The sequence below is a fragment of the Vipera berus genome (assembly GCF_964194415.1).
Source record: "Vipera berus genome assembly, chromosome: 13".
Taxonomy (NCBI): Eukaryota; Metazoa; Chordata; class Lepidosauria; order Squamata; family Viperidae; genus Vipera; species Vipera berus.
The window spans coordinates 17128668-17154560 of NC_138216.1; the positions used below are offsets into that span (position 1 = coordinate 17128668).

At 44.3% G+C, this 25893-nt stretch overlaps 1 protein-coding gene across 1 annotated transcript in view; it reads right to left on the reverse strand.

Annotated features, from left to right (window-relative positions):
• RAB26 (RAB26, member RAS oncogene family) overlaps nt 1-25893 on the reverse strand; it is a gene marked incomplete at its 5' end in the record, with an annotated part of 204791 nt that overhangs the window by 127645 nt on the left and 51253 nt on the right. The window lies entirely within an intron of this gene.

Below are 25893 nucleotides of genomic sequence, written 5' to 3' on the forward strand. Positions count from 1 at the left end.
AACTAGACATACCCAATTCCAGCAGCCGTTCCTTATATGTTTTATCCTCTGGTCCCCTAATCATCTTAGTTGCTCTTCTCTGCACTCTTTCAGAGTCTCAACATCTTTTTTGTATCGTGGTGACCAAAACTGGATGCAGTATTCTTAGTGTGGTCTTACTAAGGCTTTGTAAAGTGGTACTAACACTTCACAAGATCTTGATACTATCCCTTTATTAATGCAGCCTAGGATTGCATGGAAGAAATTCATGGAAGGGGGCACTACACTGGACCTCAGGATGCCACAGTACCTCTGCAGGAGAAAAGACACAGAAGATTTGTTTCGACCTGCTTTAGAGAAACAATGGAGGACCAAAAGCAAGGTGAGCAATGCCAGGAGTCCTCACAGACAATAGAATTTAGAAAAACAGATCTCTCAACCACCAAATGCAGATGATGTGTTGTGCCTGCAACTTTTGCTGGAAACTGATGTAGACAAATGTGATATGACCATACCTCAATGAAATCTTGATTGGTCTACCCTGAGTAAAACTTAAGTAAGAAACTCTAGCTTGCTGGTGTCAAGAATGAAACTTTGGTAGCTACATGCCTCTTCATTTTAACTTGCTGTTAGAGTAAGGTGGGGGGGAGTTGTTGCTTTAGAATGGAGAAACGAAACCTCTACGATTTCACTGAAGACTGTGAGAGCCTGAAACCTTTCCAAGGACATCGTAGCAGGTGTGGAGAGGAAGCAGACAGTTCCCATAACAAAGTGTAGTTGTTTACATGGTCTATGAGACAGATTGGGGGTTTGGCTGGGGAAATTATTGTTAAATTCTATGAACTGGTGACTGGGAACCTCAGAGTTAGTTTTGCTTTGACATTACCATGCCAAGTATTCAATAAACAGTAAAATTTTTGGAAATGGAATGAATCTGGAGTTTTATTTGGATTCTCAAGCTGGATGTTGACAACTGGATTCTATGACCTGGATTTATATATTCCATTATGTGATAATAAGATTTAATGTGAGTTTAGAGTTGTGATAATTTCCATCTTTCTCACAATGCTTCATAATGCAGATTACAAAGAAATGTCATAAATGCAATGGAATTTCCCTCGCTGCATCCAAAACTCCATTCTAGTAAAGCCCATTAAATCAAAGCCTCACTATAAAATCTATTTGCCATCTGAAATTCTAACCACCGGTTCCAAACGCACATCTGCCAAGCTGCAACTGGGAATTCAGCCTCCAGGTTTTGGGATCAGCTCTGCCTCTGTTTATTTGGAAACTTAATGAATGGCAATGCAGAGAAATATTGCAGTACCTTGAGAAAAACAATGATGCATTCATTCTGAAGTGAGGAAAAACTGAAGTCAGTGCCTAATTAACTGGCAGCAACTATCTGGCTCCAACTACTGAGCCAAGCCACTGCCCTACTTGAAGAGAAATTGCCATATTAAACCCTACAGGGATGCAACTAAGTTGGGATTGAAAAATAAAGCAGAGCAGTACCAATAAGCTGACTGTAAACCTTCCACAGCATAAGCAGAAAGCTCAAAGGCCGTACACATTCCAGGCTAAAGGCAGAAATCCTCAGGATGGCCCAGGAGCTGAGGACCAGCAAGGACTTGCAACAGGTGAGCTCTCCCACAAGAAGTTCCAAACACAGGAGCACCCACGATTTAGCAATAACCGTCTCTAGAGGATGCATGACAGGCTGCATGATAGGGTGCTTTTCCCAAGACCCTGGTCCTTCTTCAACTCTCAGGTTTGGAAGTCACCACACAACAGCCCTCACGCCTGCAAGGACCAGGAGGGCAGTTCTTCACCCCATGTCAAGAGTAGCTGTCAGTCCAAATTCATGTCCTTATTCAGACCTGGCTCCTTGATCTCACAGGACAGGGGTCTTCAAACTTGGCCCTTTTATGACTTGTGGGCCAACTCCCAGGATTCCTCAGCCAGCATGCCTGGCTGACGAATTCTGGGAGTTGAAGTTCACAAGTCATAAAAGGGCCAAGTTTGAAGACCTCTGTCATAGGAACTTTTTAACAGCAATTCAACTGGGCAAGAGCATCAAATTTATCATGCATCCATATGGCGAGGCATCCAGACCGGCGTTATATCAGGCTAAAAAGTAATCAGCAACAATGGATTAGTTCTTATCTCTCTCCTCAGCAAACCTGCCTATGTTCGCCGGTATTGTTAGGGCATCCACTGCTACATATATTAGCAAACCTTCCTGATTTCTCTGACTTGGAGACATGCAAGCTGATATGAAAGTGCTGCTTGCACAGAGGCACTAATATTAACCATGGTTCAGCTTCTATGGCATCTTCTCTAACTAAAACCCACTTGTCCCGTGCAATCATTCCCATAAAAGATTAGAGGAACAGGAGCCCAGAAAACGGTTTGTCAGCTGCAGCCCCAAACATGTACACATATTCCCCACTTTTTGTCCCCAAATATGCACACCTGTTTCCTTCTTTCTGGCTTTTTATAAAGCTGTAAAAAACCCTCCCTCTTCCAACATGCGTTTGGGCTGCCAAATACATGTTGGCAGCTTGGGTTTTAATCTCGATTATGCGTTTTTAAGCTACTTGTGATACTCTTTTTATTGGAGGAGTTTTAATTGTAATATTTCATTATACAATTTATTGTTCAGAACTGCCTGGAGTCTTTCTGCTTAGGTGACACACAATTTTGTGCAATAAATACACAAACCAGCATGGCTTTATTCAATGGCCACTGGCCTTTGGTGATTTTTTTTCTGAAGCTTATCTTGAGAGGTAAAGGCCAGGTTAGTGGGGACCATGACATAAACACTACGACACTCCACCTCAGATTCTTGGTGAAGGCATTGCAGTTTTCCAGGAAAACAACCTGATTTTAACACACACAGAAGGATGAATAGATGGTTATGAAGGTGCTGAAAACCTCACCAACAAGAAACAGAAAGCTTCCAGAAAACCCATGGAGGCCAACCCTTGCTGCTCTTGGAACAATAGCAGTGTTCCAATGATTCAGGAGCTGCCACAAAGAAGAGGGAATCAAGCTATTCTCCAAAGCACCTGAAAGCAGGACAAGAAGCAATAGATGAAAACTAAACAAGACGAGAAGCAACCTAGAACTAAGGGGAAATTCCCTGATATTGAAAATAATTAGCCAGTGGAATGACTTGCCTTCAGAAGTTGTGGGTGCTCCATAACTGGAGGCTTTTAAGAAGAGACTAGATAGCCATTTGCCTAAACAAGTCTAGGATCTCCTGGGGGTTGAACCAGAAGACCTCCAAAGTCCCTTCCGTTATTCTGTATTCTGTAATCTATGGAATATGTCCTAGAGCAGATACAGAAAGAACAAGTTGCACTACGGAGACTGTTTGATTTGAGTTGACCCTGAAAGAGGATCAGCCCATCCTTGCCTGGAAAGGAACACCAATTATTGATGTCTTCAGGGCCCAGAGTCCTTTGCATAGTTGCCATAGCACCAACCCAAATTTTAACCGCAAGGTTGTATGCCTCTGGCAGGAACCAAGCAAGCACTAGAAGAAGACTCCCTAGATGCTGGAAGCCAGTGGAAGTTCTCTACATCCCATTTCTGCCTTGTCAGTCTATAGATGTTGTTGTTGTCAGTTGCGAAGTCGTGTCCGACCCATCGCGACCCCATGGACAACGTTCCCCCAGGCCTTCCTGTCCTCTACCATCTTCTGGAGTCCATTTAAGCTCATGCCTTCTGCTTCAGTGACTCCATCCAGCCACCACCTCCTCTGTCGTCCCCTTCTTCTATTGCCCTCAATCTTTCCCAGCATTAGGCTCTTCTCCAGTGAGTCCTTCCTTCTCATTAGGTGGCCAAAGTATTTGAGTTTTGAGTTTTATTTGAGTTTTAGCTTCAGGATCTGGCCTTCTAAAGAGCAGTCAGGGTTGATCTTCTCTAGGACTGACCGGTTTGATCGCCTTGCAGTCCAAGGGACTCGCAGGAGTCTTCTCCAGCACCATAGTTCAAAGGCTTTAATTCTTTGGCGCTCAGCCTTTCTTATGGTCCAGCTTTCCCTGCCATACATTGCAACTGGGAAGACCATAGCCTTGACTATACGCACTTTTGTTGACAGGGTGATGTCTCTGCTTTTTAGTGTGCTGTCTAGATTTGCCATGGCTTTCCTCCCGAGGAGCAAGCATCTTTTAATTTCTTGGCTACAGTCCCCGTCTGCAGTGATTCTGGAGCCCAGGAGAATAAAATCTGTCACTACCTCCATTTCTTCCCCATCTATTTGCCAGGAATTGAGAGGGCCGGATGCCATGATCTTGGTTTTCTTAATTGAAACTTAACATTAAGAAAACCAAGTCTATAGATACAACCCTCCCATTATCTCAGATTTAGAGGATGATCCTTCCTCAGCACTGTTTCAATCAAGCAAAAATCCAAGCTTAGAAAGATCCAGAGAACATTCACACAACATACTTAGACAAACACTCTAAAGCAGGGGTCTTCAAACTTGGCCATTTTAAGACTTGTGGACTTCAGCTCCCAGAATTCTGAGAATTGAAGTCCACAAGTCTTAAAGCGGCCAAGTTTGAAGTCACTTGCTCTAAAATCAGCAGCAAAGATGATCGTTTGACCCAGTGTTTCGTCAATCGTGACAACTTTAAGCTGTCTGGAGTTCAACTCCCAGAATTCCCTAGCCAGCTTCAGGCACAGGCTGCTGCTAAGACAACAGGTCTCTCAGAATTAACCCAGAGGCTAGCAGTGATTTATCTGTGGTCTAGACAATGTCTCTGCCAGAGCCCAGAGCCCTGATATCCCACCCCCCTGTGTATTAACTAATCTACTGCTGGGCTTAGGCCAACTCACCACGGCCACCTCACAGCAGGACAACTTGCTGTGGGACAATTCAATGCTGTATGAATTGTTTCATTCAGTTACACTTATTATTGGTGACCACGTTTTTTGTCGAAATAATTGTAACTCTTATATTTCTGGATTTACTTTCTTTATTTTAATATTATTAGACACAGTTCTGTCTACATTAATTAACTTTTGTATTTATTGAACTGTCCCGCAGCGAGTTGTCGTTTGGCAAGTTGGCTGCGGTGAGTTGTCCTATTCCGTCTACAGCTAGCTTCCGTGGGTCTTCAGGTAGATCTGATTAGGTATGGGAGGAAAAGGAAATATACAGGGAGGGCACAGGGTTTCGTTTTGCAAACCTCTCCGAGGAATATTCGGGAATGGCCCTTGTAGCCAAGAAAGGAAATTACGGTAGATGTCTTTTGATTATAGTTGTCATCATTTTTCTTGGGTGCTTCAAGCTGGACTTAGAACTGCTGATATATTCCATTTCAATGGAGCATCAAGGAAGGAAAAAGAAAACAAGGATGGTTTAAATTATGCAAAGATTATAAATGGAAGCTGAAGATATCTGGGCCTTTCTAAATTCCAGGTATAGATAGTCCTCAATTTACAACCATAATGGAGCCCAAAATTGCTGTGGTTAAACCAGACATTTGTCAAGTGAGTTTTGCCCCATTTTACGACCTTCCTTGCCACAGTTGTTAAGTGAATCACTGCAGTTGTTAAGTTAGTAACATGGTTAAGTGAGTGTGGGTTCCCCCACTGACTTTGGTTGTCAGAAAGTCGCCAAAGGGGATCATGTGACCCCCCCCAGGACACTGTGACCGTCATAAATACGAGTCAGTTGCCAGGTGTCCAAATTTTGATCATATGAACCGTGGGGATGCTACAATGGTTGCATGTGTGAAAAACGGTCATAAGTCACTTTTTTCAGTGCTATTGTAACTTTGAATGGTCCCTAAATGAACTGTTGTATGTCAAGGACTGCCTGCATAAGTAGAAAAGGGGGATGTGAAAGTTGGTTTTAAAATAGTAAAGACATTGCAGAAAAACAAACCAAGGTATTTTTAGGGGAGGAAGAAGTAGAAAGGGTCAGTGTAGCTGTTGCCTCAAAATAACAAGTAGGTGGTAATAGATGTACTTGGTATAATTAGCTGAGTTTCTAAGATGTCACAAGATTCCAATTTATATAAAGACTGTTTAAAAAGGGTAAAGAAACAACAGAGAAGCAGAACAGCTCCCGGTGGCAAACATTAAGTATGTATTATTAAAATAGCATCCAATTAAGGGAGCTGCTGGCGTCACCGATGGGGATTTTCGGTCCAGTTGTCTGATACGGCATTATTTATAAAGTCTGCATAGAGACCTATCACAGGGAGGCCACATCATGATCTAAGAACAGTGTACAACACACGGCTTCCTCTGAAGGCTCCTGACTGACAATTATTTCCCCATCAGCTGCAAAAAGAGGACTCCCCACCCCCACCCCAAGCAAGAGACCACTGGATTGCCCTATGCCAGGGACTGCAGAGCAGAGGCTGGGCAGGACCCAGCCTGCAGACCACGTGTGATCATACAGAGCAGGGGCCTCCAAGCCTGGCCACTTTGAGACTTGTGGACTTCAACTCTCAGAATTCCTCAGCCAGTATGGGGACCGGTCCAAAAGTCCTAAAGTTGCCAAGTTTGGAGACCCCCAGTTTAGAGAAATGGGAAGGCAAGAACACCGGGGTGCTAAGACGAGGAAGAAGGAAGCAGTCAACAGAGTCCACACAGGGGCAGACAATCCTGCCTCTTTTTCATGGACATCAAAAAGCCACCTTGATGCTTTTGGTCTGCCTTGCTAATGGCCCAGCATTGACCACTGTTAAAGCTAAACCATTTCATTTATTCTTTGCAAATGGTCAACAGGTAGAAAAGCATTTTATTTAATTTTATTTAGGATGTCACTAAACCCCCTTAGTAATCTCCCAAAACAGCATACAGGATGTAAGAGAAAATTAAAAAATTACATAATGAACACACAACAAAAGTTAAGTAAAACAAAGAAGAGAGAATACACTGCTGCTCTCTGTGCTTGTTTGCTTGTAGACATTTCATTACCCTATTAGGTAACATCATCAATGCATTGATGGATACACTATAAAATCTTTATAGGCACAATTGGAAAGTTATCATGTGGAGCCTTATGATAAATACTGGCTTCCTTTTTAGCAAAAGCTCAATTTTATTGTGTTTTGTTAGTTAGTTAGTTAAATTCTTGTACATCTCCCCCATAATATGACTCTGGATAATTCAAGAACAAAGGCACATTTGGGAAATGATGGATAGAAGCATAATTTGGATCTTTATTTGCATGACAATCTTATACTTTGGAACAGTCACAGATGGATAATTGCCGGTACACTTACTGTATACGCAAATAGGGATAGATCAGTACTTATTGCCAACCAGGTTTTTAATCCACTTGAGTTATTGCAAGAGGAATTTGGTTCGCCTAAAACTGAACTGGCCGTAGATTCAATTAAAACTCCTGCTTGAATTCACAGGGTGATTTTGATTCATTAGAGGAGTCTAAATTTCCAACTAATATAGTCAGGTTGAGATTTATTGGCCTTATCTGCTCCCCAAATGCTAATGATTCTGAAATGCATGTTGGAACATTCTAAGCCTGCAGAAGATTCTTCAATAAACAAAGCTCACCACCAAGGTAGATGTTATTCAAATAATAAGTCCTCTCTCTGGGATAGAAAGTTGGAGTACTCTATATTAACAAATTAATGCTTAAGGATCTTACTCTTTAAATATCTTTCCTACGCTCCAAACTTGGCAACTTTTAAGACTTGTAGACTTGAACTCCCAGAATTCCTTAGCGAAAGATTCTAAGTAATGAGACTAATTCAACCTTCATTTTTCTTCACTCCAGAGAATGCTTTTTAAGGATTGGCTGTCAACCTCATTGGGCCAGACCTGTAAAATGGGTGAGGGGTCAACTCCTTCTATTACTCCCCCATTTGAGTTTAACATTACGAGTTAGTCAAGATGTGGTTATTGAGATCTATATGGTTTGAAGAAATGAGTGTATAAATTTGTACACCAGAATTATATGTCCCCACTGAAACTTATCACTGCTCTCAATAACTATAGATTTATTGGGCAGGGAAAAAGTTCCCTCTTGGGCTGGAAAGAGTAATATGCCCTCCAACTGACAACAGGTATGGTCATAGTAGCAAAACATATTTTATTTAATTTTAGAAAATGAGATTTTGCTGATGATGCAAGTCCGGAATTGGAGAATATGTAGTAATGACATAACTGACATTTTGCTAAATTTAAGCAAGGCAAATTTAGATACTTTGAATACTGTTTCTAAAGAGTAGTCTAAAAAGTGCTGAAAGACCAATTAAAATAAAAGATGAAATGGTTTAAGCAGATTAAAGCACCCTCTCTGATGTTAAATGAAAAGCATAAATTTTCAAGTAGCGGTTAGCAGTTGGGGGAAATGGAAGGGAAGGGGGAATGTGTTACCAAAAGATCTTTTCCCAATATTTTAAAAATGAAACGTTTTGAAGCAAAACAAGAAAGCCCAATTGCCTTTTGAAAGAAAGCACCTTTGGAACCCAGTCCTTAAGTGAATCCATGGTCCACACTGGATGTTTTTTTTGTCAGAAACCAGAAATAAATGCCAGTTTCCAGCAAAAATTAAGGTCAAGTGATCATGGGATGGTGCAAATGAATAAATGCCAGTTTCCAGCAAAAAATTAAGGTCAAGTGATCATGGGATGGTGCAAATGATTGTAAATGTGGGCCATTTGCCGGACATCCAAAATGCGATCCCGTGACCATGGCCTGGCTGTCTGAACTTTGAATCTGGGTTGTCAGTAATTTTTTTGGGTCCATTGTATCTAAGTAACCAGTTGTAAGTTGAGGTCTGTACAGCAATGGTAAAATGTTAGGAGCCTGGAGACTAAAACCTATGAAGAACGGTTGCAGAAATTGGGTACGTCTACTCTAGTGAAAAGAAAGAGTAGGGATGACATGAAAGCAGTGTTCCAATATTTGAAGGGCTGCCACAAAGAAGAGGGGGTCACCCTGTTTTCCAAAGCACCAGAAGGCAAGAAAAGAAACAATGGATGGAAATAATCCAGGAGACAAGCAACCTAGAACTAAAGAGAAACTTCCTTACAGTGAGAACAACTATGTTCTAGCAATTATTTTTTTTAACAAAACCTGCCTCTGAAACAATTTGGAAAAAGGAGAATGTTTCTATTTCAGCCTCTATCTACTGACTTTCAATCCTGCTAGAGTCTAAAACAGTGTCTCTCAACCTTGAGAGACTTGAAGATGTAGGGACCAATTCCCAGAATTCCCCAGCCAGCTTGTTAATAATATATTATCAAAATATTGCCATAGCCTAATCAAGGAACCACCAAAGAGAAAAACCACACCGCAACCACACTGGCAAGGCAAGTTACAGAAGATAAACAGAGACCTGGAAGTTACGTCAGGATGCTTTTTGTTGACTACAGCTCGGCTTTCAACACCATTTTGCCGAGCATTCTCATCGAGAAGCTGACTGACTTGAAATTCTCCCCCGCCATCTGCGATTGGATTCAAGACTTTCTTAGGGACCGGTTACAAACAGTGAGGGTCGGGTCTGCTTTGTCCACCCCCCTGAAGCTTTGCACCGGCACGCCACAGGGCTGCATGCTTAGCCCCTACCTGTACTCTTTATACACTTATGATTGTGCATCATCTGACCCATCCATTGCGATAATCAAGTTCGCAGATGATACAACTGTGGTGGGTCTTATTACAGGTGGGGATGAGACAGCATATAGGGCGGAGGTACAAAAACTATCCATATGGTGTAGTAACAACAACTTGCACCTAAACATCGGCAAGATGAAAGAGATGGTGTTAGACTTCCGGAGAAAAAAGGAGGAACCTGCCCCACTTTACATCGGGGAGGACTGTGTAGAGAGAGTTTCCTCCTTTAAATTTCTGGGAGTCTACCTCTGTGAAGATCTGACCTGGAAAGTAAACACAACCCAGGTGGCTAGAAAGGCCCAACAGAGGCTTCACTTTCTCAGGGTCTTGCGGAAGAACAGGGTAGAACAACGGCTAATGACCCACTTTTACCGGTCTACTATAGAGAGCCTCCTCTCGTATGGTATTGTGGTTTGGTATGCTGGTCTGACAGCCACGGACAGGAAAGTATTACAGAGGGTAGTGAGCACAGCACAAGACATTGTGGGCTGTTCCCTGACACCACTGGATGACCTCGCCAGGGCTCGTTGCCTTGGAAGAGTGAGGAAGATTCTCAGGGATGACTCACACCCTGGACGGTATCTCTTTACTCTCCTACCATCCGGTAGGAGATATAGGAATATAGCCAGCCGTACCAACAGGCTGAAAAATAGCTTTTATCCGTGGGCTGTTAGGCTTTTAAATGGGACATAATCTTATGCAGAATTGACTTGGGAGGCCAGTGTGTGGTGTAGTTGGTTCACATGGTGTGGTGGGATGGAGGGTTTGTTGTCACTGTGTGTTGGGGGGAGAGAGCACGGGGGGAGGCTCAGCTAATCTCAATGTACACATGTTGTACTTTGACAATAAAGGTTTATTATTATTATTATTATTATTATTATTATTATTATTATTATTATTATTATTATTATTATTATTATTATTATTATTATTACAAACCCCACACTCACCAACACTGATATTGTTACCTAATCAGGTAGTGAAACCTCTGCAAGAAAACAACCTAACTAGAGAGCACCAAGGACTCCACAATTCCACCATGAGATTCAGAGATTCTTTTCTGTTGTCCAACCTTTGCTTGATCTCTAGCCCCTACGACTCCAGGAGGCAAGCTGTTCTGTCCCTCAGAGTCATGAAATTGCTCCTTAATTTGAATTTGGATCTTTGCTGCAAATCTCCTACCCACTGGTTTTTGCCCTAACCTTGGCCAGTATGGAGAATAAATTCACAGCCTCTTCTTTAATCCTCGGTTAGGATATTATTTTTTATTTATTAACTAAATATGCAACCCATCTCACAATGAAGTGACCCTGGGTGACAGAGACTTTTTCATTGTATTGTAAAGCTAGTCAACCCCTCCCTGTATTGGAAGGCCATTTTCCTGTCTCATCTTAGCCTTCTATTCTTTAGGCTAAAGATGTTCCTTTAAAAGTTCTTAAGGGGCTTTCATCACCAAGCCCTTTACCATCTTCCATTGCTCTTCCCTCACAAAATCTCAAGTTCAGGTTTGTAATATACAAATATATGGGTGGTTTTTCTGCATCTAATGACTTGTGGCACCCAAGTAAAGATGCTGACTTTAACACTGAAATATGTAAGCAGTTCAGGACCTGTAAATGAAGAACCTACTCAGACCTTTTCTACTGGGGCCTCCTCTGGATCTCTTGGCCAAGAGAAGTGTCTGTGGAGATTCTCAGCCATCCAGGACACAGTTGTCCCAAAGGTGCTTTTTTCAAAAGGCCACTGGACTTAGTTTCTCCTTGAAGATGCTTCGCTTCTCATCCAAGAAGCTTCTTCAGTTCTGGAGAAGTTCCCATTCAGCTTCTTTTATGACTAGCGAAACATCTTCAAGAAAAACAAAGTCCAGTGGCCTTTTGAAAAAGCACCTTTGGGTTGCCCAAGAGACGTTCAGCTAGACGTGCAGTTTCTTCCTCTCGTGCAGCATTTTTCAACAGGCTTCTTAAGAGTCTCTCTTAATGTTTAAACATTTTGTTATCTGAAGGCGCTGTGGGTGCACTACATCAATCTTTAGCAAGTCATGTGATACACTTCAGCAGAAAAGGGTAGTCTCTCTACAGAATTGCAACTCCATTCCTAAATAAAATGAAAAGAAATGAACTGGGCACCCGACTCGGCTGTGCCCAAAATGAGTTCATTATACAGAAAAAGTCTCCTGGCCGTTGTTTTCCAGACATGAGCCAGACACATCGTCTTCCAGGAGGGGCAGTGGCCCAACTGCAGCGGAGACAGAGCTGTCTCATCTACCAGGACTGGGGAGAATCTCATTTGCAACTGCAGGTAGAAGAACAACCTTGTAATGTCTCATAATTTACTCCCTTAGTAAATCCCATGCTCACACTCGGCAACTATAAACATAGCCGCGTAATATTTATTACAAAAATTTCCCCATTCTATCACCCACAGAAAGAATACAGAGCCGCCCAACCCATCCTCAGGCATTTGACCCCTTCTGGAAGACACAGAACATCCCGCTGCTCATTATCCATTCTTGCCGCTCGTTACTTAGACTGCAGAAAACAAGGAGCTCGTCTGCTCCCAATTATTTTCCAAACTGAACTGAAAGCCAGGAGAAAGAGTGGAAGAGGAGAAGGGCAGGAGGCGGGGTGCTCATAAACCGCAGCCATGTGTTCTGGGTTCTGATGCAAGGCCTTGGCGGGAGGCTCACTTAGAAAAACACAGAATGGGAAGGGGCCTTCAAGGCCATCCAGTCTAGCCCCCTGCCGTAGTCCAGATCATAGCATCCCAGACCACTGCTACCCCCTCTGCCTGGAGGCATCTCTGTGGGGAGGCTGCCCCTCTCTCTGAATCTGACCTTCCACTGCTGAAGCTTTTTAGGTAGAATTCACCCTTTAGACATTTATATTCTGGAATAAAAAGAGCAGATCTCAGTTGTCGTCTGTACTACATTGCTCCAGGTATTTGAATGGGGGGGGATTGCACTTCCCCTCAAGTTTTGTTTCTAAAGGCTAAACAAATCCACTGAGCTGCAGTCCAACCCTCATCCCTAACACCCTTCTTTACTTGTTCCCATTTCTGGGTATCCCTTTCCAAGTTGGGGCCTGGAATGGGACCCAGTCCTCTGGGTGAGGTCCGATAGAATGGAACCAACACCACTTGTTCTTCGGGACCAAGGTCCCCATTGCCCTTGGGCCGCTGCCTCTCCCCTGCCCTCCAAGGCCAGGGGACACCTTGGATTCCAAGATGATTCCAAGGATCTTAGTGAAGGTGGGGTGGGCCAAAAGCTCTGCAGAAATGGGGGCCTGGGGGAAGGGCAGTCAGTCAGGGAGGCAGAACCTTTCAGCGCACCAAGTATTTCACATTCCACTGAATACGGTAGCATTTCCCAATGGATGTTCCCTGTTATCCCAGGAGATCAGAATAGGCCCCAGATGCCTTTGAGAGGTAATATTTGCAATGCCTGAAAATAATTAAGAGATCAGAGTGCTGCTACATGGTCACTTCTGGTCCCATGAAGGAATTTTTCAGGAGTATCATTGACAAAATGCCCCTTTGCAGTCTCTCTCTCTTATAACTATAACTTATAACTTAGTACCATTATAGTATAACTTTATACTATAATGTTATAGAACCATTATAGTATAACCTGTAGTATAACCTATAACCACGCCTGGAATACTGCGTACACTTTTGGTCACTACATTACATTACAAAAAAGATGTTGAGACTTTGGAAAAAGTGCAGAGAAGAGCAATCAAGATGATTAAGGGTGTGGAGACTAAAACATAAGAAGAACAGTTGCAGGAATTGGGATGGTTAGTCTAGAGAAAACAAGAGCTAGGGGTGACAATATAGCAGTCTTCCAATATTTGAGGGGATCCAACAAAGACAAAGGGGTCAACCTATCCTCCAAAGCACCTGAAGGCATGACAAGAAGCAAAGGATGGAAACTAATCATCTCAATCCTGCCAAGACTGAGTGGCTGTGCATACCGGCATCTCGGACTAACCAGTCTATTCCACCTTTAATGATAGGGGTTGAGGTGTTACCCCCTGTCGATAGGGCTCGCAACTTGGGCGTCCTCCTGGATTCACGGCTCAGTTTTGAAGACCATATAGGAGCCGTGACCAGGGGGGCCTTTGCCCAGGTTCACCTGGTGCGCCAGTTGTGGCCCTACCTGGACCGAGATGCCCTGTACACAGTCACTCATGCGCTCGTGACCTTCCGATTGGACTACCGCAACGCTCCCTACATGGGGCTGCCCTTGGGGACCACCCGGAGGCTTCAGCTGGTGCAGCATGCAGCCGTGCGGGTTGTGATGGGGGTTTCACGATACTCCCATGTAACACCTCTACTCTGCAAACTTCATTGGCTTCTGGTTGCCCTCCGGGTGAGATTCAAGGTGCTGGTGATGACCTATAAAGCCCTAAATGGCTTGGGTCCGGGATATCTAAGGGAACACCTGCTGCCGGCATCAAGCTCCCTTCATCCTGTGCGCTCCCACAGGGAGGGTCTTCTCAGGGTGCCGCCGGTAAAAGATTGCCGGCGGACAATACCCAGGGGGAGGGCCTTCTCTGTGGGCGCGCCTGCCCTTTGGAATCAGCTGCCGGTGGAGCTGAGAACTGCCCCTGACCTTCGCTCATTCCACCGGGACCTGAAGACCTGGCTCTTTGAGCTTTCTGGCCTGGACTGAGAACATTAATTGGGATTTTAAATGTATTTTAACTGGGGTTTTATTGCAAGGTCTATATAATCTTTTTAATTGATTTTAAGTTTTGTAATTGTTGTATTGTTTTTAAAAAAAACCTTGTGAACCGCCCTGAGTCCTACGGGAGAAGGGCGGTACATAAATTGAATGAATAAATAAATAAATACTTGTAAATAATCAAGGAGAGAACTAATCTGGAACTAAGGAGGAATTTCCTGACAGTGAGAACAATTAATCAGTGCAATGGCTTGCCTTCAGAAGTTGTGGGTGCTCCATCACTGGATGTTTTTAAGAAGAGACTGGACGGCCACCTGTCTGAAATGGTGCTTGAGCAGGCGGTTGGACTAGAAGACCTCCAAGGTCCCTTCCAGCTCTATTCTGACTGACTGACTGATTGGCTTCTTCCCACCTTGCCAGTCCTGCTGCACTTCAGCTCCTGTCCTCAAAGTCAGCACCAAGCCTGAGTTAACCCCTATTCTGCTGTGTAGGAGGAAATCTGTGCTGATGCCATCAAGGCAAGGTGGTGATGAGGACCGTGAGAAGAAGCTGCCAGAGAGGGTACATCACTCAGCTCCCATCCCACCCACCTGCACACCTAGTTGGATCTCCAGCAGGCTCACACCCAACAGGTGAGCAAAACAAAGCATTTGTGCAGCTTCCTCAGGGACAGACTTGTAAAGGAGCTTAGGGGATTCGGCATCATCCAGGGGCGAAAAGGAGCGAGGCCCCTTTAAGGAAAAGGTGGAAGAGACAGGATCAGAAAAAGGAAAAGAGGCCAGGTTGTTTTGCAGGAATACAAGCTAATGTGAGGGCTAATTTCTATTTCCATCTGTCCTGTTTGCCATCCTTCGCTCCCTAGAGACTAAAATGGACGTTCTGAAACTTGAGCTGGCCACAAACAAGGAGTGGATATTGGAGGTGGTGACCCTTGAAGGCTGTATGCAATGAAATTGCATTTTGATATATGCCGATTGGTGTACATTCAAAGTGACAATAAAGTTGTTCTTATTGTCGTTGTTGTTAAAGGTTGGTCTGATTCTAGAACTGTGTCTTTTCCACCAAGTCTTTGAGTGGAAGATTTGCCGGCTGTTGAGCTGAAATCTCTCTATTCCTTCAGAAAATTACAATAGCAGGGGGTTAGAATAGAATAGAGCTGGAAGGGACCTTGGAGGTCTTCTAGTCCAGCCCCCTGCTCAAGCAGGAGGACCTATACCATCTCAGTCAGGTGATTGTCTAGTCTCTTTTTAAAAACTTTCAGCACCCATGGTTTCTGGGAGTAAGCTGTTCTACTGGTTGATTGTCCTCACTGTCAGGAAGTTTCTCCTTAATTCCAGCTTGCTTCTCTCCTTGATCAGCTTCCAATTATTGTTTCTCATCCTTCCCTCTTGTACTCTGGTGAACAACCTGACCCCCACTTCTTTGTGGCAGCCTCTCAGGTTCTGGAATACTGCTATCATGTCTCCCCTATTTCTTTTCTTTAGACTGGCCGAACCTGAGTCCTGCAACCATTTGGCTGCCCCTCTGCCAATCCCTCCTCTACCTCTCCCAGTCCCTTAACACAGGGGTCCCCAGCCTCTGGGGCATGAACCAGTCCCAGTCCCGTGTCCTGTTGAGAGCTGGGCTACACAGGCAGCAGGCAAGCAAATGAAGCTTTATCTGTGTATGTGTGGCGTCTAAGTTGTACATGGAACCATCCCCCCCCCCCCCCCGCCAGTTCATGGAAAAATTGTCTGCCTCAAAACTGTCCCCTGGTGCCAGAAAGGTTGGGGGCCGCTGCCTGGTATTCAGACAAGAGGAAAAGCAAACTGAACACCAATAAAGCAAAAGACGACTGATGGGCACCTGGGCTGGGGATGAAATGAAGACAAATTTCAGGGGATCACGCAAAACAAAGAGGATGCCAGGATCTGTTTATGGCACAGACAGATGTGAGCCAGCGAGGGAGCAGAGACACAGCCTTTGTGTAAATAAAGCCTCGGAGCTGGCTGACAGTTTTATAGTGAAACCCGAGACTCTCCATAAAGAAAGTGCTGCTGGGAAAGTTATGGCTCCTGGAACCTGTTATTTTCATCAGAAGTTTTCACAAAACCTCCTTAATCTGGAAAGACTGCTGGAAAGAAGTCAGGCATCCTCTGCAAAGTGACCCACATCCCAGGCTGGAGCCAAGAAAGAGTCAGCGCAGTGCAAAAGCAAGGATTGTGGCCAAAGGGAGAAACCGACCCCAGGCAGGCCAACTGGGGACACACCAGGAATAGGAAAGGCCCCCATTATAGACATGGATGGTGCAAAAAGTTCAGATGGCAGCCACAACTGAAAAAGGGGTGAGGCATCACAGGCACCATCCTGACCATTTGGACACAGCACCTGGCAGTCACCTCTGATGGGTTTATCTATCTCAAATTCCAGCTCCGGCTAGTTACGTACGCCGCTTGTATCTGTTCCACAGTGCTTGTACTTAAAAGGAGTACAGTGGAACAGCAGTGAGAAAACCCAAGTGCGGCAGACAAGGGTGTTTCTTGATGGGTCAGAAGCAGACAGTGAACGTCAGCAGATCGTCCCAAAGGTGCTTCTCCAAAAGGCAACTGGATTTTGTTTTTCCTTGAAGATGTTTCACTTCTCATGCAAGAAGCTTCTTCAGTTTTGACTGAATGGTGGAGGATGTTTACAACACCATCCCTTTCAGCAGTTCCAAGAAGGCTCCACACCCATTTGCACTATTCAGGTGATGCTGAGGGCACAGATAAGTCTCCGAGTGTCCTCAACGACCCTCAGTAAGAGCGCTAATGACTGCAAGGACTACAAATCCTTCCATCCACCACCATTCAGTCAGAACTGAAGAAGCTTCTTGGATGAGAAGTGAAATGTTTTCAAAGAAAAACAAAGAAAGTCTGGTTGCCTTTTGAAAAAGCACCTTTCGGAGAACCGTGACCTGGAGGACTGAGAATCCCCGTAGACACTTCAGCAGCTCATTTGCATTTTCAGAAGAATGGAATTTCTCACCTAGGGATTTCATGCTAGTGGCTACATTCCAAATTCAGCTTCATAAATAGCACCATTCCCATGAAAAGCTGAGAGAATAAATTCTGGCCGATCACCCTGTGATGGTCTCATTCATGCTGTACACAAGACATTTAATTCATTCTGCCATGTTGTGTGAATCCAGCCAGAGAGACATAGAGGTCACCAATGAGAATTTCTTTCACCTGTACCCAGCTGTGGCACAACATCTCCAGCCCACTCTTTCTCCTGCCCACTCCCCACAACTTTGCCTTCCTCTTGTTCAGCCCTGTAAGTCATCCCTAGTAATACTTTCCTCATAAGTAGACAACAAGTAGGGCAATTTCATGTGAGTACTGTGCTATCTGATGTCTTTCACCAGCTGTTTTGCCAGGGTCACAGGATGGCTGGCACATGCACATTCTGCCCTCTGTTGCCTGGGCACTAACATCCAGAACCATCCTGCTTTGGCAGTAGGTGAGTCTAGTTCTGTCAAACCATCCTTCCCCTGCCACAGCCCTGAATCGATCAGAGTCCAGGATTATCCTAAACAGCGGAAAAGCGGCAGAAAAGGGCCGCTTGCTTTGGACAGTGGGAATGCCCCCCCTCGTTCCCCCCCCCACTAGTCACCCAGAGTCTTTGGAACACAGGTTTAGTGTTCTTCTGAAAGACCACGAAACCCATTTCCAGTTAGCTTCCTTCCAAACAGGAGTTTTGCAGTTTAGAACAGAAGAACTGAAGTCTGAGAAAGTAAGAATGGAATGGAGTGTTTTGTAAAATCCAGAGATACTGGGAGTTGGAAAAAGAAAATATATGAAAGTGTGAAAAGGCAGTGCAGAAGGACCATCTTGAGGAAGGCAGATACATACAAACACACACACACACACATATACACAGACACTTCAAAGATTAAATAAGGAAATATTCAACTGGAATTGCATTTCAACAAATCTTTGAATTAAATAGGGGTGTTAAATAGGAGCTGGAAAATAGGAGGAGGATAGGTCCGCCACCTTGAATTATTTGTAAAAACTATAAAGGCACAATACAAATAAATAAACAAATAAAAGGAATAATAAGGGAGAAAGGCATATCTTAAGGACTGAGCAAGGACATAATTTGTTTAAGCCTAAATCACAGCTGGATTCATGTAAAACATAATTTAAATTATAATTAAAATATAATTCAATATAATGCAAACACAAGCAATAGAATATAATCCATCCAGTGTCCTAAACTTTAAAAGAACTGATTTTAACAAACTCAGAGAAAATCTAAGCCAGACATGTCAAACTTGCGACGTCACATGACATCGCGCAACGTATTGTGACAGCTTTGCCATTGCCGGCAATGGGGTGGCCATGGCTTCTGGATGATGTGTCCGGCTCGTGGCCCGGCAGTTTGACACCTCTATTCTAAGCAAAATTTCATGGATAAAAATCCTAAAGGGTAAAATAACTCAAGAAGTGTGGGAAAAACTGAAAAGTACAATCATAAAAGCTCAGTCCAACACAATACCACTAAAAAAGAAAAACAAGAAATCCAAGAAGAAACCAGCATGGTTGCATAAAGATCTCTCTGATAAACTGAAAGACAAAAAGGATAAGTACAAAAATGGAAAGAGGGACGCATAACTAAGGCAGAATATCAGCAGATAGCCCGAATTTGCAAAGATGAAGTCAGGAAAACAAAAGCTCAGAATGAATAAAGACTTGCAACAAAAGTCAAAGATAATAAAAAAAGTTTCTTTCAACATATAAATAACTAAAAAAAAAGTCAAGGAAACAGTCCACTAAAGAGAGAAGATGATAAGGAAATAACAGGCAATAGAGAGAAAGCAGAGCTGTTTAACTCATTCTTTGCATTAGTCTTCACACAAAAAGAAACTATAGACCAACCTACCAAAAACATAACTGTAAAAGACAAACTAGAAATAAAATTAAAATAAGCAAGAAAATGGTAAAAACAACACCTGTCTGATCTTCATGAACATAAATCACCAGGACCTGATGGATTATATCCCAGAATTCTGAAGGAGCTGGCAGATGTTACCTCAGAATTGTATTATATCTTTTTAAAAAAAAATCTTGGAGCACTGGGGAACAACCAGAGGATTGGAAAAGAGCTGATGTGGTTACCATCTTCCCAAATGAAAAACAGGAAACTACAAACCAATCAGCCTGACATCAATATCTGGGAAGATACTGGGAAAAAAAATTAAAAAAACCCAGATCTGTGAACATCTAGAAACAAAGTTATAACTAGTAGCCAGCATGGGTTTGTTAAAAACAGATCATGCCAAACCAATCTTATTTCATTCTTTGACAAAGTGACTAAATTAGTAGACCAGCAAAATGCTGTGGACATAGTATACTTAGACTTCAGCAAGGCATTTGACTAAGTCAGGGGTAGGCAACCTTGGCTCTTTTATGACTCGTGGACTTCAACTCCCAGAATTCCTGAGCTGGCTCAGGAATTCTGGGAGTTGAAGTCCACGAGTCATAAAAGAGCCAAGGTTGCCTACCCCTGGACTAAGTGGACCACAATCTATTTCTTGGTAAGCTAGGAAAATGTGGGATAAACAGCATTACCACCAGATGGATTTGTAACTGGCTTACAAACCATACTCAATGAGTAGTCCTTAATGGTACTACATCTACATGGAGGGAAGTAAGTAGTGGGGTATCGCAAGATTCTGTCTCAGGCCCAGTACTTTTCAATATCTTCATAAACAATTTAGATGAGAGGATATAAGGGGAACTCATCAAATTTGCAGATGACACTAAGCTGACAGGAATAGCCAACACCCTAGAAGACAAGCTCAGAATCCAAAAGATCTTGACAGACTTGAACAATGGGCTCTATCCAACAAAATGATATTTAATGTGGAGAAAAGCGAAGTTTTATGACTGGACAGGAAAAACTAAAAGTACATATACAAATTAGGCGAAACCTGGCTCAAAAACAGTAACTGTGAGAGGACTTTGGCGTCCTAGTGAATGATCCCTTAAACATGAGCCAGTTGTGTGCTGCGGCGGTAGCCAAAAAAGCTAATACAATCCTTGGTTGTATAAACAGAGGCATAGAATCAAAATCACGTGAAGTATTAGTACCACTTTATAAAGCCTTAGTAAGGCCACATCTGGAATACTGCATCCAGGGGGCTGGACTAGAAGACCTCCAAGGTCCCTTCCAGCTCTCTTCTTTTCTATTCTACTTCCAAGGTGCCTTCCAGCTCTATTTTGATTGATTGATTGAAAACTGGGTACACCAAAATGAAACCAATCTCATCATGCCAAATTGATACAGTTACAACAGATACAATCTTAAGCTATGTTTCTTTGGGCTGGTCTCTTTAATAAGCCACAATTGGCTGGATGCAGCCATTATGTCAATCTATGGACCATTATTTGCAATCCTTAATAGCTAGGTTCACCTGCAAGGAAGCAAAAGGCAAAGCTAATCATATTCCAGCTTAATGTATGACTATTCTAAATTCTTCACCCGAGAGAGATTTCTGCAAGGGCTAAGCAACTTTTGCATGCAGAATGAAGTACCTTAAGCCCTGGAGAGACTCTGGGATGAAACAAGCCATCATTTGGCCACCTTTAGATTTACATGCTGGAGGGAACACCAGGCTTACCTACTGGGTACCAAGACAATCCCCAATTTGCACACAGATCACTCTTATTTCCCAGCATTGAAAATATCTCATTATCAGTCATTCAGGCTGTGGCTGAACCTGAATCTTTTCATCTCTTCAACTGTGTCGAGCTTTTCTTTTTTAAAAGGGAAAAAACTGCCTATTCTGAAACAAGAGATCTTTAGGAATGAAAAGTATAGGTGGCAAAATGTAGCTCAGGTTAATAAATAATTAACTGGGCTCCTTGGGACTTCCCAAGGGAGAAAAGCAGGATATCCAGTGGCCTTTCCACGATGACTTCTCCAAAGGCTGAATGGAGAGGGAAAAAGTGGCATCATTACACGACCCACAAGAAACCCCCCAAATGACTCCAACTATTTATGAGGTTGCATTAATAGAGGGACAGTATCAAGATCACATGAAGTTCTAGTACCGCTTTACAAAGTAAGACCACACTTGGAATACTGCATCCAGTTCTGGTCACCACAACATAAAAAAAGATGTTGAGACTCTGGAAAGAGTGCAGAGAAGAGCAACAAAGGTGATTAGGGGGCTGGAGGCTAAAACATATGAAGAACAGTTGTAGGAATTGGATATGTCTAGTCTAGCAAAGGGACGCAGTGGCTCAGTGGGTTAGGACGCTGAGCTTGTAGATCAGAAGGTCGGCAGTTTGGCGGGTCGAATCCCGAGTGCCGCGTAACAGAGTGAGCGCCTGTTGCTCGTCCCAGCTTCTGCCAACCTAGCAGTTCGAAAGCACGTAAAAATGCAAGTAGAAAAATAGGGACCACTACGGTGGGAAGGTAACAGCGTTCCATGCGCCTTTGGCATCCAGTCATGCCGGCCACATGACCACGGAGACGTCCTCGGACAAGCGCTGGCTCTTCGCTTTGAAACAGATGAGCACCGGCCCCTAGAGCTGGAAACGACTAGCATGCATGTGCGGGGGAAACTTTACCTTTAGTCTAGCAAAAAGAAGGACTAGAGGTGACATGATAGCACTGTTCCAATATCTGAGGGGCTGCCACAAAGAAGAAGGACCTAGATAGAACTAAGGAGAAATTTCCTAACAGTGAGGGCAATTAACCAGTGGAACAGCTGGCCTTCAGGAGGCTTTTCAGAACACCCATTTGTCTGAAATGGCACAAGGTTTCCTGCTTGAGCAGAGGGTTGGACTAGAAGACCTCCAAGGTCTCTTCCAACTCTGTTATTCTGTTTTATCTGTTATAATAGGCCAGGTAAGGCTACCTGATCAGCACAAGAGTCTTTGTAGGCCCAGCTTCTCATCCCTTGGAAACAAGTGAAGCCCAATAGCCGTAACTTGGTTCTGCTGCTGCACGGCAGCCCCACGTCTCCCTCCAAAGGTCTCATGGGCAGGAACAAAGTCAGCAGCATTTCTGCTGAAGCTCTGAGGCAGCAGACCATCAAGGGTCACGGAGGACCAATTTCAGGATAAACCTGAAATGCCAGCCAAAGCCGCTTGATACCAAGAAACCCAGAGCCACTGAACCGTCCAGGGTCTTCTCCAGAGGCTCCAGCTTTAACTGAGAGCGAAACACTTTGATCTGGCTTCTCCAGCCTGGGTACTGAAATGCCTTGGAGTATACAGTAATTCTGTGTCAAGGGATGATGCAAGTTACAAAGCCACACATCCGGAAGAAACAGGAGAGGAAAAGTACAGGGTTAAAATACTCCCTATTAAACTGGCTTCTAAAAGCTAGTTGGATCATGGCAGATAGAGAATTCCAGCTGGGTTGTTCTCGATTTCTCGGTCCTTTGCAGGCACACCTTACCAAGGAAATGGAATTCTCTGACAGTTGCCCACTTCACCTGCCCACCAGCTGCCCCCATAGATTATATCAAGAGTAACCACCAACTTGGCTCTTTTCACTCATTTGTCCTGCATACAAACACACGATTAGGGGACTGGAGGCTAAAACATATAAGGAACGGCTGCTGGAATTGGGTAGGTCTAGTTTAATGAAGAGAAGGACGAGGGGGGACATGATAGCAGCGTTCCAGTATCTCAGGGACTGCCCCAAAGAAGAGGGAGTCAAGCTATTCTCCAAAGCACTCAAAGACAGGACAAGAAGCAACGGATGGAAACTGATCAAGGAGAGAAGCAACCTGGAACTAAGGAGAAAATTCCTGATAGTGAGAACAATTAACCAGTGGAACAACCTGCCTCCAGAAACTGTGAGTGCTCCAACGCTGGAAGTTTTTAAGAAGAGACTGGACAGCGATTTCTTAAGGGACCTTGGAGGTCATCTAGTCCAACCCCCTGCTCAGGCAGGAAACCCTATACCATTTCAGACAAATTTCCTGGGATGAGGTTTTGAAGTGGGCCCTGACACTTCAACTCCCAGGATTGTCCAGCCAGCCATGGGCACTGCTGGGAATGCTGAGAGTTGAGATCTTTGAAAGTGGGGTCATGAATGGGTGAACACTCCACTCCTATCGCCACCCCACTATCTTCGGCAGAATAGCTTTAAGTAGACAGCCCAGACCCAGCCTGATCCATTCAACAGCAGCCCCCAAATATGGGGAATTGGGAATCCTCCCTACAACTTCTTTTGTAAGAAATGCTTGCTCTAAATGCTAAGTCACAAGTGTGCAATAAATACTGACAGGCTGTTCTTCTTTTGCAGAAAAGTTTATATTTTATTCATTTACAAATCGTAGGTAGATTTAATGGCATAATTAACATTCAGAGCATTAGCATAACATATGCTACCCTTGGTCCGTAGGGTAACTGATTGCCTTGGAAAATGTTCAGTTTGGTTAAATTCCACTTTTCCTTAAATTGTTTCCATTTATAACAAGAAACTGGTACCCAAGGATTTCTGTTTCCTCTATCATTTCTTTCTCCTTTTGTGCTGACTTTTTGACCACAGCCTTCAGGGATGTTATTGTTGCTGTTGTTGTTTTACAGTTCCAGATTTTACACATGTTTTCTGAGTAGAGAAAATGTTCTTGAAGAATTTTTTTTCTCTCTGCAGACTTTACAAGGGGATGCTGTGGCCATGGGAGGGCAGCAGATGAGAGACAAGTGAAGGAGACACAATCCCCAGAGAAATTCTCCTGCGCAGTGTCCCAGTGAGCGGCTTGGACTGCATGAGAACATAGGAGTAGGATTTTCACGAAGTTTATGCTGGAGCTATTCTTGCCAGCCTTTGTCCCATTAAACATGATTCCACAAGAGCTGGGCACGGATCCTCCACTGCGCCCTGTAAAACAGACTGCTGTTTTCAGCTCTGTGGGAAGCCAGGGGGACATTACCTAAAAGCCTGGCCTTTCTCTAGTCCACTGGGGCGTGTGCAATGGGCTTGAGCAGGGGTAGGCAACCTTGGCTCTTTTAAGACTCATGGACTTCAACTCCCAGAATTCCTGAGCCAGCCATGCTGAGGGGAAAGGGAGAGGTTTCCAAGCTGAGCCACGCTAGCTGAGGAATTCTGGGAGTTGAAGTCCACGAGTCATAAAAGAGCCCTGGTTGTCTACCCCTGGGCTTGGGCATCGCCTGGGTTGATGGGCTCCTGGCTGCAGCAACAGCTACCCTGGAGTGAAGGGTGGGACCTTGGGCTGCTGCACTTCTAGGCACCAGAGAACAAACAGTCACCACTTTGACCTAAGCTGGGCTGGAGCAAGCACTCTTCTGACAGCCACGCAGGCTGAGATCAGCAGGAAAGGTGAGATGTTCCTCAGATTCCAAACAATCTGTTGCTCGCTCTCATTTTAAGGAAAGAAAAAGCAGCCACCACAAACAGGGAAGGGAAGGGAAAGGGAAAGGAAAACCAGGAGAAAAGCAAGCTCCAACCCCCCAAATTCCCAAGCACTGACTTTGGAGCGGCTTTGCTTCTCCTGGTGAACATGCTTATTGTCTGCTTCTCCCTTTCCTTGTGGCTCGGGGGATGCAGATTTACCAACTCGTTGGACGAAAAAGAGCTCAAGTCAAGCGCCTGCAAGCTCATGAATGCTAATGCTGAGAGTGTCAGCTATCCAAATGTCACACTTTCATTAAAGCACCCTGCTTGATCGAACTGAGCTTTCCTCTTCTTGCCAAGCGATCCAGAGGGCTTCCCTTTTTCTAGACCGAGCGGGGGCTCAGCTTAGCTTTCCCTTAAGGCCTCTGCAGAGGGGAAGACATGTCAAAGCATCAGCCTCACTTGCCACCTTGAACAGCACAAGGTGCCTGGGAGAGACAGCAACCTGCTGGGGAGGAGCCACCAGGTCTGGGTTGCAAAGAGCAGGAAGGGAGCCCAGCCCTGCAGCGCAGCCTTTGTGAGGGGGGCCATGAAATAGCAAGAGCACTTAGACTTATATACCGCTTCACAATGCTTTTCAGCCCTCTCTAAGTCAGGGGTCCCCAACCTGTGGGCCACAGCCCACTACCGGGCCGTGTGAGGGTCTGGCTGGTGCCCACGTGGGTGTTCTCAGCCCCGCTTGCGCCTGCCCTTCCAACAAAACCATCCCCTCTTTCCCCCCCCCAGGCCGCCAACCCAAAAAGTTTGGGGAAGTCTGCTCTGAGCAGTTTACAGAGTCAGCCTCTTGCCCCCAACAATCTGGGTCCTCATTTTACCAACCTCAGGATGGAAGGCGGAGTCAATGTTGAGCCGGTGAGACTCGAACTGCTGCCACTCAGCAGAATTAGCTTGCAATACTGCATTCTAACCACTGTGCCACCCCGGCTGTATATACTGGGAAGGGGCAGCTCTGCCTGTGTGAGCATGTGCCTTTCAAGTATTTCTGGAGGAGGAAAGTGGCAATTAAGGAAGAAAAGGGGACTGTACAATAACTATACGAGGAATGGGCTTCTCCCTGGTTTCAAAAATCAGTGCCTGCTTTCCAGTTCTGTGCTGATTCCCCAGGTATTCTCTAGCAATTCAATGCGGTGTAAGTAGCATTCCCTTGTTGTATCCTCCTCCACCACAACCCTGAAGGGTAGGCAGAGTTGAGAGAGGGGGGCTGGTCCAAGTCCAAC